At 46.3% G+C, this 16203-nt stretch overlaps 1 long non-coding RNA gene across 1 annotated transcript; it reads left to right on the top strand.

Annotated features, from left to right (window-relative positions):
• The first annotated feature begins 4366 nt into the window (after positions 1-4366).
• Positions 4367-12972, top strand: LOC309537982. The gene is made up of 3 exons (XR_014222078.1): positions 4367-4922; positions 10495-10969; positions 12759-12972. It is a non-coding gene; the product is annotated as an uncharacterized lncRNA (long non-coding RNA).
• Positions 12973-16203: the final 3231 nt, after the last annotated feature.

Genomic DNA, 16203 nt, shown 5'->3' with positions numbered 1-16203 from the left:
TTGGTTGACCACAAACTTGACATGAGCCAACAGTGTGACGCGGCAGCTAAAAAAGCCAATGCAATTCTGGGCTGCATCAATAGGAGTATAGCATCTAGATCAAGGGAAGTAATAGTGCCACTGTATTCTGCTCTGGTCAGACCACACCTGGAGTACTGTGTCCAGTTCTGGGCACCACAATTCAAGAAGGACACTGACAAACTGGAACGTGTCCAGAGGAGGGCAACCAAAATGGTCAAAGGCCTGGAAACGATGCCTTATGAGGAACGGTTAAGGGAGCTGGGCATGTTTAGCCTGGAGAAGAGGAGGTTAAGGGGTGATATGATAGCCATGTTCAAATATATAAAAGGATGTCACATAGAGGAGGGAGAAAGGTTGTTTTCTGCTGCTCCGGAGAAGCGGACACGGAGCAATGGATCCAAACTACAAGAAAGAAGATTCCACCTAAACATTAGGAAGAACTTCCTGACAGTAAGAGCTGTTCGACAGTGGAATTTGCTGCCAAGGAGTGTGGTGGAGTCTCCTTCTTTGGAGGTCTTTAAGCAGAGGCTTGACAACCATATGTCAGGAGTGCTCTGATGGTGTTTCCTGCTTGGCAGGGGGTTGGACTCGATGGCCCTTGTGGTCTCTTCCAACTCTATGATTCTATGATTCTATGATTCTATGATTCCATTCCAGCAACAGATTGTATATTTTAGATATTTTTTTATATCATTTCCCATCATTTCTCTCTGAAAAGTTGACATTTCACACGCAAATCCTATCTTTTAATCATTCTTAAACATTTCATTTAACTGAAAATATTGTAACCAGTCTGTTACGTTTTCTCTAACCTCATTAAAATCAGTTTGAATTGGTTTTCTATTTCAGTTAACAGCTCTCTGTACGTTGCCCCCTGAGTTTCCATGTTTATTTCCCCCCTGATATTGCCTCTAGTGGGGAGAGTCACCATGGTGTTTTTTGTTCCAGTAATACTTTATACTTCTCCCATACTTTAAAAATCACTTTCCTTATGATATGGTTTCAGAAACTTTGAGGTACTCTTGCCTCTTCATACCATAAATGCGCATGCCAACCAAATCTATTATCATCACCTTCCAAAACTAATAAATTTGTGTGTTTTTTTAATCCATTCCCTGGTCCAGCAGATACAGGAGGCTTCATAATATAGTTTCAGATCTGGCAGGGAGAAGCCTCCTCTATCTTTGAATCTGACAGCTCGGTCAGATTCAGCTTTATGGAGCATCCAGGGAACAGTACAAGGGCAACACACCTCCCCCAAAAGCCCAAAGCGGAGTATTGGGCTGCCTTGGTTTCCTGACTTGCCGGTCTCTGCTTCCATCATGAAAGGTGCAGAGAGAGGGGGGAAGCCATGCAAAGTGCCAATGAACTAGGCACCATCGTAGCTCCATAGACCAAAGCCTCTGATCTGGCCATGAGTGGTTAGTTTTCCAGCATACTGAGCTGATTGAAAGGTGAGGAGGATAATCGGTTTAATTTGAGTAATTTAATTCAGCAAGGTGGGAGGCTAAAAAGGAAGTCTGCTCCACTTTTGGGGTATCTACCCTGCATGACGGACATTACAAGTGAAGTGCTGGGGGGACGTTTTTGAGACTTAAACGAACTAATGGAGAATTAAGAATAAAACAGTACTTTGCTACTGAAACTCAATCTTGAACTTGAACCTGCCCTAAAACAAGGGAAAGGTTTCCAATTTGTATTGATTTTGGATCTGAACTTGAACTTGACTTGAACTTGAGACTTTTGTGCGGTGCCTTTATGGACATAAGGAAACCCCCCTCCCCATCTTCTCGAAAAAGGGCCCCATACAAGGACATTGCAGACACTCTAAAAATAAATGTTATTAGGTATTGCTGGCAGTATCCTGAAGGCATCTCCTTCACATATAAAGATAAAAATCAGACAATCAGAGGAGGTAGAAATGCTTTGGAGGAAAAACTATAAGGATTTTGGAGGAACGGATCCCTCTTTGGAGGGTGCAGTTGGAGGACAGGACCCAGGAAAATCTGAGAAGAGTGTAAATAGTCAAGAGGAGGAGAAAGAGTAAAATAAGAAAAAGCAAAAAGGTAAAAAAGACAGGACAAGACTTTAATAACATAATTAAAATGGCTGACATGAGATTATTAAGCTGGAATGTTAACGGAATAAACAGTCAAGTTAAAAGAAACAAAATAGTGCCCATAATATTGAAACAAAATTTAGATATAATTTGTTTATATGCTCCCAATGAAAAGAAGTTGGAATTCTTTAAAGATCTAGAAATTAACCTAATGGAATACATGGATCAAAAGGTAATTTTATTAGGAGATATGAATGGGGTATTCTCTTTGGAAATGATTAGAACAATAAGGAAATTGGAATTGGAAGAAGGGAAATTACCATTAACCTTCTTTGATATGATAGAAAATCTAAGCTTAATTGATGCTTGAAGATATAAACACCCATTGGATTGAGAATACACATTCTTCTAAGATGTACACCAGTCGAGCAGCCAGACAGACTCTGTTTGGCTTTCCAAAGAAATTTCTTTAGTGGTTAAGACAGCAGATATATTAACAAGGAACCCTTTGGATCATAACGCAGTTCTGATACAAACAAATGGTAAAAGAAACACACCAAGAAGGTGGAAATTAAACAAAGATTTATTAGATAATCAGGAAATAGTGGCGAAGGCTGAAAATAAATCACAAAAGATTATTTTGAATTAAATAACAATAAAGGTACAGATAGTAATGTAGTATGGGATGAAAGCAAATCAGTGATTAGAGGCTTTTATATAAGCCAAAATGCTTACCAAAAGAAGGCTAGAGAGCAGAAGAAAAAAGAGATTTTGGATGAGTTAATCAAAAAAGAAAAAGAGTTAGTAAATAATCCAGAAAAGGAAATGACTAAACATGCAGTTAAAATATTACAATCACAGTATTCAAGGATAATTAATCAAGAAATGGAATGAAAATAAAAATATTGAAGCAGAAAAACTTTTAGCATGCTAATAAGCCAGGGAAGCTATTAGCATGACAATTAAATAAAAGGAAAACTAATAATTTGATTAATAAAATCATATAATTCAACCTTTACAAAATGTGATAAATGAAATATTCACAATAGGTGAAAGACCTGGGGAAAGACCTGGGAAGAGGCATATATTATTTTAACTCCAAAACAAGATGCAGATAGATTGGAGGTTAAAAATTGTAGACCAATTTCATTACTAAATTGTGATTATAAAATATTTGCTAATATTCCAGCAAAAAGAATGAAAGGCCTAAAAGATAAAGTTTAAAGGAGCAACAAAATTTATATTTCAGTTTTTCCAGGAAATGTATTCTGTCGATCACCCACCAACATCTCAGTAATAAACTCAACACCAGCACCCTTGTCAATGAATAAAATTCTGGCTGAATGAGGTCTTAATCTGGCATATAGCAATATCCCACAAAGACTGTTGGGCTGAGCAGATGAGCAATCAGTTACATACTGTAACATTACTCTGTTGCAGAGAGAAACATTTTCTTCATCTTTGGTAGTTTGCAACATTTCCCCTAAAATGTAATCAGATGACCAAAAGCATAATGAACTCTTCCCAGCAACCTGGTGAAATTGGGTAGCAATAGAACAGGCAGGTTGGAACAGTGTCGCAGAACAAACGTTTCATCACACCAGTGATCTTGCAGTCCCAGAAAAAGAGGCTGATGACCAGAATCATTATATTCCAGACACCTGTCCCCACCCCTTCTAGTTCTGCCAGATGAGAATTCTCTCCAAACATCCATTAACCTTTGGCAAGGTGTTGCGTTCACAAAGTAAAGGAAAGATTGAACTCTGATTAATAAGAATACATACAGAGGCTTGAAGCAGCAAGACTCTGGGAAAGAAAACAGTTAATTGATTTAAGGTAAAGTTAACAGGGGATGCGGGTGGCGCTGTGGGTACAACCTCAGCACCTAGGACTTGCCGATTGCATGGTCGGCGGTTCGAATCCCCACGGCGGGGTGCGCTCCCGTCGCTCGGTCCCAGCGCCTGCCAACCTAGCAGTTCGAAAGCACCCCCGGGTCCCAGTAGATAAATAGGGACTGCTTTCCAGCGGGAAGGTAAACGGCGTTCTGTGTGCTGTGCTGACTCGCCAGATGCAGCTTGTTACGCTGGCCACGTGACCCGGAAGTGTCTGCGGACAGCGCTTGCCCCCGGCCTATAGAGTGAGATGAGCGCACAACCCTAGAGTCTGTCAAGACTGGCCCTTACGGGCAGGGGTACCTTTACCTTTACCTTTAAAGTTAACAGAAGTTAAAGTGCATGAAGGACGTCCATCAACGATATCCTTAGCTTGTGTCAGAGGGGGAAAAATAGTTTAAAATCAGCTGCATAATTCCCTGATGAAAAAATGCATGGGTATCAATTGCATTAGAAAATAATGGACAGAATGATTTCAGAGCAGAATCAGCATGTTGATTTCCTTCTGAAATTATATCTTTGAATCCTATATGGGAACAAACGTGAGAGCAAACATGAGCAGCATAGAAAGGCGCAATTCTATTTGTTAAGAGAGATTTCGGTGTCAAGAACAAAGAATAGATTAAAATCTAGCACAGGAGAAAGATAGAAATTAGCCAAATGTGATAAACTTCACACAAACTTCACACAAAATCACAAAATGCAGTGGAAGTGTATGTTAGTTTCCTGATTAGCCGCAAAAAAAAAAAAATGCCAGTTATTTTCAGAATCCTTATACGTTAAAACACTCTAGAGTGTTGAATAGGAACCTGTTTTTGGACAGAAACCAAATTTCAGGGTACCTGTTGAATTAAAACTAGGCGTTAATCTTTAGGAGGGTTAAAATAAACTATCCCCATATAATCAGTAAATGCAAACAGATAGGAAAGAGAAGAATTCATTAAGGACTAGTATCAGGGGATGATTAGCTGCTTGTGCTTAAAATGGTGCCCCTTCAGAGTTTGTGCGGCCCCACAAACCTCTGTGTGTGACAGAGCTCCTCAGACATGTCTGCTCTAGTCACTGTTAGAGTCCGACAGTGGCTGTTTGCGGAAACGCCTCCAACAAAGAAGTTCCTTAACGGAAACACGTCTCCTGGACTCACGACGTGACAGCTTCCGACGAAGCATGGGTCTCCCTGCAATTGCTTCTGACACCTCCCCACTATTTTCACTGGACGTGTCTCTCACCCCTTTCTCCCCCCTGCTTCCTGCCTGCGCTGCTGCATCTCTCTCAGTATTCCTGAGATCCTCCTCCAGAGACCCCGCGCTCCCCCTGCTGGTCCCTGCTTTGGCTGTTGAGTCTCTCCCAGTCTCTGGGAGCCCTATCACCTCCTTTCCCTCTGATGTCAGTTCCCTGACATCCACCTCCCCTCCAGGGCCCCCTTCCCCCCCGCCCCCTCCCTCTCCTCTGGGCGGTGAGGAGCTGAAACCCCGAAACGAATCCTCTTCATCTTCCGACGTCTCGAACATCTCCCTCCATCGGTCTTTGTTCCGACTCGCTGAATCCTCCTCCACCTCGGAATCAGAGAACCCCTCCAACTCCTCTTCTTCGTCTGTGGTGGCGAAGTATTCCCTCCGGAACCTCGCCACTGGCTGGGGTTTTCGAGGGAATCTCTGATGAAAAGTTTCAATTAGAACCTCGTCATCTACATCCTCTGCCCTGACCCAGGTGTTTTCCGACTCCGGTTCCCCTTCCCACATTACCAAATACTCTACTTGCTCTCCTTTCCACCTGGAATCTAGGATCTCCGCTGCATGGTAGCTGTGTTCTTTTTCCTCCATCGCTGGTCCCCTATTGACCCTCCCCTCTCTGTCCCCTATATACGGTGACAGCAACGATCTGTGGAACACTGGGTGCAACTTCATGTGGTTCGGTAACCGGAGTCTGAAAGCCACTGGGTTGACCTGTTGCGTGACTTCAAATGGGCCCAGTCTTTTGGGTCTTAACTTCTTACAACCTCCTTTAAATGGTAACCCTTGGGTGGACAGCCACACCTGGTCTCCCACCCTAATGCTTTCCCCTTCCCTTCTGGTTTTGTCTGCCTGCCTCTTATATTCCTCCTTCGCCCGGTTTAAATTAAGTTGGAGTTGGCGATGGATCGCTTCCATTTCTTCAACGAACTGTTCTGCTGCTGGAACGCTCCAGTTCTCCCCCTCCCCCCCTGGGAAGGCTCGGGGATGACACCCGTGATTGGCCAAAAAAGGGCTCATCCCCGTGGACACGTTCTCTGCATTGTTGTAAGCAAATTCTGCCAACGCCAGCTTCTCCACCCAATCATTCTCTCTGTCATTAACATAACACCTCAAATATTGCTGGAGGACACCATTAGCTCTTTCCGCCTGCCCGTTGGTTTCTGGATGACGGGCAGTAGAGAAATTAACCTCTACATGCAGTAAGCTCATGAGCTTCCTCCAGAACCTGGAAGTAAATTGTTTCCCTCGGTCCGAAACCACCCTCAAGGGGGCGCCATGCAACCTAAACACATTTTCCACAAACAATTTGGCGGTTTCTTCTGCTGTGACCGCATGTGAGCAGGCTATAAAGTGGGCCATCTTGGTTAACAGATCTACCACCACCATAATGGCTGTTTTCCCTTTGGACCTGGGCAGATCAGTCATAAAATCTATTGCCACTGCCTCCCACGGTCTTTCCGGCGTGGGTAGTGGTTCTAATAAACCTGCCGGTGCCCGCCTCTCCCCCTTGGCTCGTTGGCATCGGTCACACCCTCTCACATATTCACGCACATCTTCCCTGACCTTGGGCCACCAGAATTCCCTGGTAACCAGCCACATGGTTTTGTGTTGCCCAAAATGCCCTGCTGTGGGGTTATCGTGCAGTTGCTTGAGTACCTTTTCCCTCAATTCCCCTTCAGGTATGTATAACGCTCCCTTGTAGTACAACGCCCCATTTCTCTCCTCAAAACCCCCGGGTTTGTCTCCCTCCCTCCTAAGACTCCTGAGTTTGTCCTGGGCGTATTCATCCTGCCCCGTTCCCTCTACCAGTTCCCTTTGCCCCACCAATGCCGCCCCACACACCCAGCGGTCCTCGGGAATGACATGGGTCTCTTCGGGTACACCCTCTCCCTCCAAATATTCAGGTTTGCGTGAGAGAGCGTCCGCCCTAACGTTCTCCGGGCCTGGTACGTAACAAATCTCAAAGTTAAATTTGGAGAACTCCTGGGCCCATCTCAACTGCCGTTGGTTGAGCACTCGCGCAGTTCTCCAATACTCTAGATTCTTATGGTCCGTGCACACTTGCACCTTCTGTTGTGCACCAATTAGTAGGTGCCTCCATCTCCGGAAGGCCTCATAAATTGCAAGAAGTTCCCGGTCGTACACCGTGTAGTTCCTCTCAGACTTGTTCAGCTTCCGCGAAAAGAAGGCACACGGTCGCCACTCAGACCCCTCCTTCCCCGGCTGCAGAAGAAGCACCGCCCCTATGGCTCTGTCCGACGCGTCTGTTTCGACCCTCAGCTTTTTTTGTAAATCCACATGTAGAAGTTGTTCGCCAGAGGCGAAGGCCCTTTTCAGTTCCTCAAACGCTCGCTCCGCCTCCCCCGTCCAAACAAACTTCTTCTTGCTGCTGAGACAGTCTGTGATGGGCGCCGTCAGGTGGGCGAAGTTGCGGATGAACTTACGATAAAAGTTTCCAAACCCTAGGAACCTCTGCACATCCTTCTTGGTCTTGGGTGTTTTCCATTCCAGCACCGCTTGAACCTTGCCGGGGTCCATGGCCAACCCCTTATCTGACAAGCGGTACCCCAGGAATTCCACCTCCTTGGTATGAAACTGACACTTCTCCAGTTTCACCCACAGTCTGTTGGCTTGCAGCCTGCTCAACACTTCTCTGACGTCTCTCACATGTTGCTCCTCATTCTCCGAATACACCAACACGTCATCTAAGAAGGCCACGCAATTCTTGTAGAGCAAAGGCCCCAGTACGTGGTTCATGAAAGCTTGAAAACACGCGGAGCCTGTTTGTAATCCAAAAGGCATAACTAAGTATTCAAATGCCCCCAAAGGGGTGAACATGGTGGTCTTCCATTCATCCCCTTTCCTTATACGTATCAGGTTGTACGCCCCCCTTAGGTCCAGCTTTGTAAAAATCTTTCCCTTCCGCACCCTGGTCAAAATATCATCAATCCTGGGCATAGGAAAAGCCGCCGGCTCTGTCACTGCATTTAGGGCCCGAAAGTCACATACCAGCCTCGGCTTGTCCGTGTTTTTTTTGTCCACAAAAAACACTGGGCTACCCCCCGCTGCCTTGGACTCTCTGATGAAGCCCCTCTTCAGGTTCTTGTCAATGAACGCTCGCAACTCCTGCATTTCCCTGTCTGACATGGCATACAACTTGCCTACAGGAAGCTGTGCTCCAGGGAGTAAATTGATCTGGCAATCAAAGGGTCTATGCGGAGGTAGTTGGTCAGCTTCCTTCTCGCTGAACACGTCGCTGAGATCAGCATACTGTGGTGGCACCTTCCCCTTCTCCACTACTTCAGTCCCTGCCAGGGTGGCTTGGGCCCCTGCTGACCCCTTTTCCCCCCTGCAGTGTTCTAAGCAATGTGCGGAACCGAAGGAAACCACTCTTTGATGCCAGCCCACCAGCGGATCATGTAGGGCTAGCCAGCTCATTCCCAAAATAATGGGAGCACCTCCCAAGGTGGCCACATTAAACGCTATCAGTTCTGTGTGCCTTGCCACCCTCATTATCATTGGGATGGTCTGCAAGCTGACTCCTCCTCCCAACAGTTCCCTGCCATCGATCGTGGTCACCTGCAGGGGGTTGCTTAAAGGGATAGTCTGTATCTGGTGTTCAGCAGCAAACTCCTTGCTCATAAAATTGCAGGAGCTGCCTGAGTCCAACAGTGCCTTTATTTTTAGGGGGTGTCCATTTTGCAGCTCTAGCGACACTTCAATCACTAGAGCCGGTCGAGGAGCTTCTGGCACTGGCACTTGGGGAAGGGGCACTTTCACTGCTCTTTGGCCTGGCTGCAGTGCCCTGATGGCAACCAGGCGTTGGCTTTTACCTGCTTCGTTTCTCCCTGCTCTTCCCCCTCAACAGCCCCCACCATTCCTTGCCATTCCTTCCTCTGGGGGCAGACTCTGGCAAAGTGGCCTGGCTGTTGGCAGAGATAGCATTTCCGGGCTCCCTTTCCCTCCTTCTTCGCCCCCTCACTGGGCTTTGAAACTGCGCGCGCGCGGGCTGTTCCGATTTCCATCGGCTCTGCCGGCGGGGAAGCTGGCTCAGGAATGTCTGGAATGCGTAACTCCTTCCAACGTTCCCCTCTCCCTTCCCGCCTCTCCAAGGCTCTTGCCTCCTGGCGCGCTCCAATGGTCAGCGCAGATTTGGTCAGCTGATCCATAGACCCCGCCCTGGGGCTCCTGGCCAGCTCGTCTTTCACAGCTGAAGAAAGACCTTCTTCAAATAGCATCTGAATGGGTGCTGCCGATAAATCCCACCCCAATCTGTGAATCAGCATGGTAAATTCAGTCCAGTACTCACGGACAGATCTGCTTCCCTGCTTGCAAGCCATTAACTGTCTGCGCACCGCCCCTTCCTCAATGTCGCTGGAAAACATGATATCCATTGCACGAAAAAATTTCATAGTGTCCTTTAGGATATCGTTGTGCGTTGCCATCAGGGGTCGAACCCAGTCTCGCGCGCCCTTCTCAAGATGCCCAATTACAAAAGCAACTCGAGATTCCTCATCAGGGAACTCATCAAACTGGACATTCAGGGCATATTGCATTTCAGTCCTAAAGGCATGGTAATCCTTGGGGTCCCCCCCAAACTTCTGCACCAATCCTGGTACCTTTCTGGGGAACTGAGTGGTTCTCCCCTTCTTGTCTGCATCTTGAGCCCTCCTCTCCTCGAGCCTCGCCGTCTGCAGCGCCAGTTGGACCTCCAATGCTCGGCATCTTTCTTCCAAGCTTGGATCAGCTCCTCCCCCTGCTCCTCCGGCTCCGGCTGGGTCGCTCATGATGCTTTCTCCTGCACAGGCAGCGTACAGAGACTGTCGGACTGCTATCAGGGGATGATTAGCTGCTTGTGCTTAAAATGGTGCCCCTTCAGAGTTTGTGCGGCCCCACAAACCTCTGTGTGTGACAGAGCTCCTCAGACATGTCTGCTCTAGTCACTGTTAGAGTCCGACAGTGGCTGTTTGCGGAAACGCCTCCAACAAAGAAGTTCCTTAACGGAAACACGTCTCCTGGACTCACGACGTGACAGCTTCCGACGAAGCATGGGTCTCCCTGCAATTGCTTCTGACACCTCCCCACTATTTTCACTGGACGTGTCTCTCACCCCTTTCTCCCCCCTGCTTCCTGCCTGCGCTGCTGCATCTCTCTCAGTATTCCTGAGATCCTCCTCCAGAGACCCCGCGCTCCCCCTGCTGGTCCCTGCTTTGGCTGTTGAGTCTCTCCCAGTCTCTGGGAGCCCTATCACCTCCTTTCCCTCTGATGTCAGTTCCCTGACAACTAGTGCTCCTGTTTTAGAAAAAAAGCAAATAACAAACAGCAATATCAAATCCAGTGTTAGGCAAATCAGAGTGTAGCCACTCTAAAAATCACTATTCTGTCAGCAGTGTCTGGGGAAAAAGTAGTCCTGTAGGTGAAAACATTGTATTAAGGAGAATCATGCATATGAAGTGACTCCAAAACTCTGCAACTGCTGTAAAGTAAATTCATTAGGAATTTTACATTTAGGGAGGAAAGGAGAAAAAACAGTCTGCAATAGGCGATGAAGAATGAGTCTCACTGTCTGAGGTGGAATCAGACCTGTATGCTATGTCTTAATTTCCACCATAGGGAACTGGAACTGAAAAGTAGCAATTTCTGCTGTCATTAGATTCAAACCAGCACTGCCCTTAGCGGCATGGCGCAGATTTGTCACAGGAGACTGTGTGTTAAAAGCTACTGTGTTAGTAGAGCCAGCTATTGCTTCTAATTTAGCTTCAGTAAAAGACTGACAATCAGCTGGCACAACAGTCTTTGTTCTCCCATTCAAACCCAGGCTGGAAAGTCATCCATTGTGGCATTGCCTGTCTTTAGCAGGATGCACTGAAGGAGACAATGCTGCTGCTAGGAGGGCAGATTTATGAGTCTCGGTGTCAATATTCTGGCAAGGCTTAATCATTTGAGCAATCTCTATTTCTGGCTTCTGATACATCACTTTAAGAGCAGTCTTGCAATCAGAATTTTCATTTTCATAAGCCAATTGTTTCATTAAGACTTCAGAGGCTTCAAGGTTTGGAATTAAAGTACTGGCTCCTCTTAGCCCATCAAGAATGCCTTGCAAGCCATTTTCTGTCACACTTCGCTTCAATTGTTTAAAAACTGTGAAGGGCAATGATTCATGGGCTCTCTGTTCCTGTGCATTCTGAACAACAAGATAGACTGCTAATAATGGTAAGGTGTCAGCTGTTTTTTCTTCACTGCTTCCTTCTGCCATATTTGGAATAACCAATTTTTGCACTGTGATCTGAGCCCCTTGTGGGCATTGGTCCACCGAAGGTGGCATGGAATTTACATTTGACCCAGGCACATTTTTGGCAAAGGAAGGTGCCAATGGAATTACCTTTGGCATGGCCTCAGAGGAGAGAGGCTGGAAATTTAGAGGCTGAGATGGAGGTAACAATATTATGGTATTTCTAAAAGCAGCTAGGGGTTGCAACAATATGGGAACATTCATAGAGACAGCTGGTGGCTGCAGTAAAGGGTTAGAGAGCTTTCCAACAGCATCTCTACACATATGCCAGGTGTGCAAGACTTGTACAGATGCCTCAGGATGTCTATGGAGTGCATCTCCCACCTCTTTCCATTTCTTAATATCATAAGTACCCCCCTCTGGAAACCAGGGGCACAGTCTAGCAATTTCTAACAACAAATTTTCTACTAGGGGTGCTAAATGCTTATCATGCCCTGCCTGAGCTAGCAAAAATAACAAATTATTCCTATGCTTTTCCTGCTCATGTGAAAGCTTGCTTCCCATGATCTCACCTGAAGGGGCTCGTTCTGAGCGAATGAGATCCTAAGTCTGGGAATCGTTTTGCAGGAGATGATCCACCGCGACTGAGGGATAGCAGGTTGCTAGCTCCGAGGGGAGTCCAATCCTGGGGGTTTCCTTTTGTTGAGGTTTCCTTTAGCTTTGCCTCACATGCTGCGGTTTTTTTTTACAAGCCTCAAACGTTTCTTTTTAGCTTTGCCTCACACGGGGCACCACTATGTTGCGTTTGCAAAGTAAAGGAAGGATTGAACTCTGATTAATAAGAATACACACAGAGGCTTGAACCAGCAAGACTCTGGGAAGGGAGCGTATAATCGTGTCTCTCTGTGCTTGTCCGTATGCAGCCCCTGGCCCAGGTAGTTCTATTCACAAAAGAACTTTTTACAGAGTGTTCGTAAGAACCAATCAGATTTCTTCTGAACATTTCAACAAACCCACGTGGGGACAAAGTTAAACTATAAACACTAGTTAGGCATACATACACTGGAGTAAATGAATGAAAAACTACAAAGGAGCGAATACAGCAACCCCGGAGGTCATAAACAATCAGTACACATGATAAGAAGGATGGCCAGGAGGACAGTGACCATTATCACCTTAATGTGAAACCTGTTTCCTGGCCCTAAGATTAACATCCTAAGATTAATATCAGAAAACTACAAAGACGAAACTGCCCAGTCTTTCAGGACACAGGACGCCTGCCTGTCTAAGTGTGTACGTGATTTGGGAAGAGCAAGGAGAAATGGGCAGCAGAGGCAAAAGGGCATGAAAAGGGCATGAATGTAGAATCTTATGGGATTTAATCAGAAATTATCGTCAATATATCAAACCCAGTCAACACAATGCTTTCATTGTGGACACGATGGCTTGATGTATATTTTATAATTCCTCATGGTAATCCCATCTGATCCCTACAGCAAGGTCCTTGGGAAACGAAAGAAAGGCTCTGGTCTGCTTATCTAGACTGGACCCTACGGCAAGTTCTGAGAAAGACAGTGGGATTTAAGTGAGGCTTGAAACTGATCCTGGATCTGACAGCACACATTTTTCACAGTAGACATGCAAGAAGTACTGGTTATGGCACATTAGAGCCAACTCCAGAGAACACCCTACTGTATTAGCTTCCCTGTGGGAGTACTCCAACCAGCTCTTTAGGGGATGCTTTGAAATACGATTCAGAATGTGCTGCTGCTGATTCCAGCTAAGGGTGGTCATTGGTCCTATTTATTGACAGAGCTCTTTGAATGGCTGTTGGCTCCAAGTCTAGTTCTCTATTGAACCCCACCGACAGCCTGAATGAATCCCATGGAGCACCAGTGGTCTGTAGGCTGCAGTTTGGGAACTCCTGATCTACCATATTCCCAGCTTCAAAGGTTTCAGCTTTTGATTCAAGATTCACCCAAAGCCATTGAACACCCGGCTACATGGAACCACCCCAGATGAAGAAAAAGCAGCCTGTTGACATTTCAAATAAATCTTCCCCTCATCTTTGTGAAGTTGCAACTTGTTTCTGAATTAAAAACAGAAATCAGGTAGCCCAACTTCTCATAACCTTTGTCCCAGCCATTTGCTGAAATTGAGTAAGAGTAGAGCACTTTGGGAGGTACAGTGTTCCAGGAAAAGATTTCTATTAAATTGCTTCCATTAGTTTGGAGTCTTAATAGAACAAGGTGGAAACCGTCCTCATGATGTTCTGGACACCTGGTCACAACCGTGTGTCTAGTTTTGGCAGCTGAGAAGTTTCTTCTAACATCAGCTGTCATTTAGCCATATCCCTGGGAAAGCAGAGAATGTCTGCCCTCTTTCTGATTATGCAGGATTCCGCACAAATTCCAAATAAAAACAGAGGCAGTGATCTGTGTGAAAGATGGGTCCCCCAGACTCAAGGGTCCAGATCCTTGTGTTGCAGCTGGGTTTAACACCCCAACCCTGCCAGCTACACCGCGCCCCCCATTCTTTCTGTCATCATCATCAAACCTTTTAACATCCTTCTGGACCGTCTAGAGGGGTTGGGAGCTGGGGGCACTGTTATACAGTGGTTTCGCTCCTTTCTCCTGGGCCGTGTTCAGAAAGTGGTGGTGGGGGATGAGTGTTCAGACCCTTGGGCCCTCACTTGTGGGGTGCCTCAGGGTTCCGTCCTCTCCCCCATGCTTTTTAACATCTATATGAAGCCGCTGGGAGAGATCATCAGGGGGTTTGGACTGGGTGTCCATCAATATGCAGATGATACCCAGCTCTACCTTTCTTTCAAATCAGAACCAGTGAAGGTGGTGAAGGTCCTGTGTGAGTGCCTGGAGGCGGTTGGAGGATGGATGGCGGCTAATGGATTGAAGTTGAATCCTGACAAGACAGAAGTACTGTTTTTGGGGGACAGGGGGCGGGCTGGTGTGGAGGACTCCCTGGTCCTGAATAGGGTAACTGTGCCCCTGAAGGACCAGGTGCGTAGCCTGGGAGTCATTTTGGACTCACAGCTGTCCATGGAGGCGCAGGTCAATTCTGTATCCAGGGCAGCTGTCTACCAACTCCACCTGGTACGCAGGCTGAGACCCTACCTGCCCGCTGACTGTCTGGCCAGAGTGGTGCATGCTCTAGTTATCTCCCGCTTGGACTACTGCAATGCGCTCTACGTGGGGCTACCTTTGAAGGTGACTCGGAAACTACAGCTAATCCAGAATGCGGCAGCTAGACTGGTGACTGGGGGCGGCTGCCGAGACCACATAACACCAGTCTTGAAAGACCTACATTGGCTCCCAGTACGTTTCCGAGCACAATTCAAAGTGCTGGTGTTGACCTTTAAAGCCCTAAACGGCTTCGGCCCAGTATACCCGAAGGAGCGTCTCCACCCCCATCGTTCTGCCCGGACACTGAGGTCCAGCGCCGAGGGCCTTCTGGCGGTTCCCTCATTGTGAGAAGCGAAGCTACAGGGAAACAGGCAGAGGGCCTTTTCGGTGGTGGCGCCCGCCCTGTGGAATGCCCTCCCATCGGATGTCAAGGTGATGGACAACTACCTGACATTCAGAAGACATCTTAAGGTGGCCCTATTCAGGGAAGCTTTTAATGTATGATATTTTAGTGTTTTTTGGTTTCTGTGGAAGCCGCCCAGAGTGGCTGGGGAAACCCAGCCAGATGGGCGGGGTACAAATAATAAATTATTATTATTATTATTATTATTATTATTATTATTATTATTATTTATTGGCATCACATATAAACATCCAAAGCAAATCAATACAGAGTTACCACTTCCCCAGTGGCACAAAACATTTGTTAAAAGAAAGGAGGCAGAGCAGTCTTGGTGAGCTCCTGATCATCCCGCAGGAATAGAAAATGTATGACCTCCAACTCTGCTTTCCATTTGGGGATGCAGAGTTGATCTAGAAATTGCTGATGGAGATCAGCATACAGTTTACAATTAAGAACCATGTGTGTAAGGGTTTCCAGCAGGTGGTCTTCACATGGACAAGTTCTTTCTCCTTCCACCCTGCCTGAGAACCTTCCCCAAAGGAGGTTTGATGGATTTGAATTAAACCTGACCAGTGAAAATGCTCTTCTTTCTTGAGGATTAAACAGAAATTCAAGGTAATAGTGGTTAGTTTCATGTGCCCAAGAAAGTTGAAAATAAAGAGGGGAACATGTTTTCTCTGCTGCAACTGTTAGTTCCTGGCATTCAATATCCCACAACCTAGTTTTTATTATAGCCTTGGCAGATGGTGTATGATGTAAGGCAGATGTCTAACCAGCATAGAAGATGCCCAGGCAACAGTCTCTACCTTGTGTTGACCTCCCTCTAGACACAAGGCTGCATAGGGTACACAACGTGAGACATTAAAAATCTTGAAGAGCAATAACTGAAAACAGGGATCTCTGCTCTCTGATCCTCACAGTTGCAACCTTGCTCAATAGCAAGCAAGAACTGGATTTAGTATCAAGGCTGTACCCAAATCAACAGACACAAATTTGACGTGAAGTAGGTTTTTTCAGAAAGAAGCGATTGCAGTCTAAAATGGGACAAAATGGCCCATAAACCTACAATGAGAAAAACCGTTTGAAAATGTACAAACCAGAGTAAACTAACAAAGCTAACTTATCCATCTGCCATGGATACTTAAGTTGAGATCCCTGCATTGCAGGCAGTTGGACCAAAGCACTCTCTATTGAACACTGGCTCTGCAGTCTACAGAGGGA

The sequence above is a fragment of the Podarcis vaucheri genome (assembly GCF_965113315.1).
Source record: "Podarcis vaucheri genome assembly, chromosome: 7".
NCBI classification, from domain to species: Eukaryota; Metazoa; Chordata; class Lepidosauria; order Squamata; family Lacertidae; genus Podarcis; species Podarcis vaucheri.
The sequence above is the reverse complement of the archived record's forward strand: the minus strand, read 5'-3'. Positions and strand labels throughout refer to the sequence as shown.